Consider the following 3,309-nt stretch of genomic DNA (forward strand, 5'->3'; position numbering starts at 1 on the left):
AATTACGCATGTTTATTTACTTAATTGAATTTAAGAAGTAAAAATAATTACAGAAAAAGAAAAAATCCCTGCAGGGAATCGAACCGGGACAAAGAGTAGGTTTGCACAGGCTATTGCCAACTCCACTGCACATCACTTTGTTATTTCAGGGGGTCCAAATTCTATATATACCAATATAAAGTAAAAATTTACATGTATATGTAGTATAATTTTTCGACGAAGGGTGTCCAGTTGGACACCCTGGAGCCTACGTGGCTCCGCCCCTGGTGCCAAACCACACAGCCCACTTTAAGAACAAAAATGCTGCATGTATGCATGCTGTAAACATTGGTCAATGCAGGAAGAGGTGAGGATAAATACAAGTAAAGAAACAGATCCCCAGCCAAAACTACTTTAATCTATAAAAGACTTTCATTTTCATTTATAAATAGCTTTTTTTTCGAAGATAAAACCAAAACCTTCAGCCATAACATGCCAATCCAATCTATAGGTATAGTATTATCCCAAACAAAGGCAATTACTTGCCATATTATCAAGTGAAAATAGAATTAGATACTTTTCTATCTGATTGTTGCTTTCGATCGCAAGTTAAAAATGCAGTCAGAAATATCAAAGGTGCATTCTATTGTTGCTAGCTTCCTTTTACGATGATTTAGATGGTGTTTTGTGCTTCTACATGATCCATTTATGAGCTCATATTAAAAGTGAAGAGAAACACATTGTTTTATCGCCCATATCTGCTGGAGGAAGTGCGGTTCATTTAGTCAGTTCATCTTATTGCTATCAAGTTGGGAGATCCCAAGGCTATATAAGACCCACATCAGTTCCTCATTAAACCGATGTGGAACTCAAGTCCCATTCCTTGCAATAATATCATAACAAACCACCACGCTCCGCATCGTCATCCTCAACAGCTGTGAGCTAGACATTGCTAGCCCCGGCCAAACAATGCCATACCGGCGTCACCATCCAAGGCACAGTGGGCATGGAGAATGATGGGTGGTTCTGATACCATTGATACAACCTTAGTAGAACCACACCCTAAAAACTGGCTATCAAGGTGGGAGAACCCAAGGCTATATAAGCCCCACTAAAGTTCCACATGTAACCAATGTGGGACACACAACATATGGTTCAACTCTTAAGTCCCATTCCTTGCAATAATATCATAACATTAACTCTATCATTAGAGTCAACCCCAACAACTAGTGGGGTTCTGAAACACATAGGAAAGGAACTTCAAGGTTGCATTGGTTTATCACTTATTTTTCATAAAGAAGAAAGATCCCTGTTTTAATCATTACACATTTTCTTTTGAGGCCTCCAGTTAGTTGTGTGGAATTTGCATTAATCCGTTTTTGTCCTTTCTATTAGTTGGTCTTATTTATACGTGGATATTTTTCATGGTATTTTTCAACATTAAATATTTATATCAACCAACGAGTGATATATACACCATTGGCATCCATTCATATCCAGACACAAGTCTTCCATCAATTTCCTGATATAAATTCTTACCTTAATTTTTCTTATATTTTGGCTGTTTTGTTTTAATCACCAATTAGATTAATGTCACTGATTCATTATGCGCAGCTGTTAAAACACCAAGAACGAAGGATGAAAAGAAGAAATCAAAGCCAAGAGGTGAACAACATCAAAGGTAATTTGGTAGATGATCAAGTAATGGTATAATTTGATTTCTTCATGAATGGATAGATTCAACATCCGTGCTAGCGTTACTGATTAGCCTTGTACATTCCAAAAGAAGAAAAGAGTCACTCTAACAGCAGGGCAAGAAATCTTTTGAGGTTTTATTTATGGGATCACATGATCCTGCACCATTGTCTATTTAATCTTAAGAAGACGAGCAAGCTCAATAAGGTTGAAGAAGGCTTCGGCCTTTTCCTATGCGATCCATTCATCTATGAATTTGTTAGGGGTAAAAACTTAGTTTTGTTCTGCTATATGTAAACTTGATTTCTTTGCCCAACTTATATGATGAAACTATTTTTTTTTCTCTATTTAGAGGAATGATTCCAACCACCATTCACGTACTATTCCTCATCAGTCGTCATGAGGAAGAGCAATTGAGAATTCTCATTCCAGAAATACACTGACAAGAACTTAGAGTTTGTTTCTTCAAAATGCAGATTTCAGCTTCCCTTGTATCAATGAGTTTCAGTTTTAACTTTGTTATCTAGGTGTGTTTGGTATGATGGAAAAATGTACCTGTTTAGTTGGAGAGAGAACTTTTAACCATTTACTAAGGATTTTAAATAATATTAGCAACTGGATTCATAAAAACAACATAGCAAACCAAATATTGTTTGATGGAATTTTTTAATTTAAAGTTGATATATTGTCTAAGTTTTGGTCAAAGTTGTGATATATAAAGTGAAGAAATGATATGCTTCCTTTGATTACTTTTACTTATCTAGTATTTCTCAAATAGGTTTTACTTTTACTTTTAACATATCAAGAAAACTAAAAATGATAATTGCTCCCCCATATTAGTTGTTCACTATTTCCTTTACATATTAACTAAAAGTGTAGCCAACTATAATCAAGAGATAAGGGTCAACCACACTTGAACTATCCCTTTTATTTTTGAGTTTCATAATTAAATTATTGAGAGTGTAAGTTTTATACTGAAATTATTACTTATTAGTTTGAGAAACACATCTCTCTCTCTTTTATTACACTTTTATCATGGTGTGTGTAATACACTCTCTCTTATATTTAAGAAAATTATCGCATCACACTTCACATGGAAAAACCATTCCACCTTGACAAAAAATAAATAAATTATTAGTATTAGTTAAAGTTAAATATTAAAATATTACTATTCCCCCCAAAAAATAAAAAATAAAATGTAAAATAGTTTTCTCACCCCACCCCACCACTTCCTCTCACCGTACCCTCCCCCCCCTCAAAATCCCTTGAAATAATATGCTTTTAATTGTTTTTCCTTGTTTTGTATTATATATATTTAAAAATCTATTTTTCACTTGCCGCAAGACTTTTTTAAAAATAAAATTTTTATTTATTTTTTTCCTAAAAATATATGTACACATCTAACACAAAAAAAGAAAAATGTAAAAACAATAAAAAAATAAATTAGGAGCGGAGGATTAGATGGGGTGGGGTAGAATTTTTTTTTATAATATTAATTTTTTTTAGGAAGGAGTCGGGGAGGGGGTGAGATCTGATTTTTTTAATAATATTTTATAAAATAATTTAAAAAAATAAAAGGATGGAGGGATTATCGGGGGGGGGGGGGGGGGGGGTGGAGAAAAATTTTTACTATAT

At 33.8% G+C, this 3,309-nt stretch overlaps 1 long non-coding RNA gene across 2 annotated transcripts; it reads left to right on the forward strand.

Moving 5' to 3' along the window:
- The first annotated feature begins 266 nt into the window (after window positions 1-266).
- On the forward strand, window positions 267-2,322 carry LOC107057689 (uncharacterized). Of its 2 annotated transcripts, XR_001471832.1 has the most exons (3): window positions 267-346; window positions 1,594-1,939; window positions 2,027-2,322. It is a non-coding gene; the product is annotated as an uncharacterized lncRNA (long non-coding RNA). The 2 variants fall into 2 exon arrangements; XR_001471831.1 differs by lacking the exon at window positions 2,027-2,322 and having other exon boundaries at window positions 1,594-2,021.
- Window positions 2,323-3,309: the final 987 nt, after the last annotated feature.

The sequence above is a fragment of the Solanum tuberosum genome, unplaced genomic scaffold (assembly GCF_000226075.1).
Source record: "Solanum tuberosum cultivar DM 1-3 516 R44 unplaced genomic scaffold, SolTub_3.0 scf00450, whole genome shotgun sequence".
NCBI classification, from domain to species: domain Eukaryota; kingdom Viridiplantae; phylum Streptophyta; class Magnoliopsida; order Solanales; family Solanaceae; genus Solanum; species Solanum tuberosum.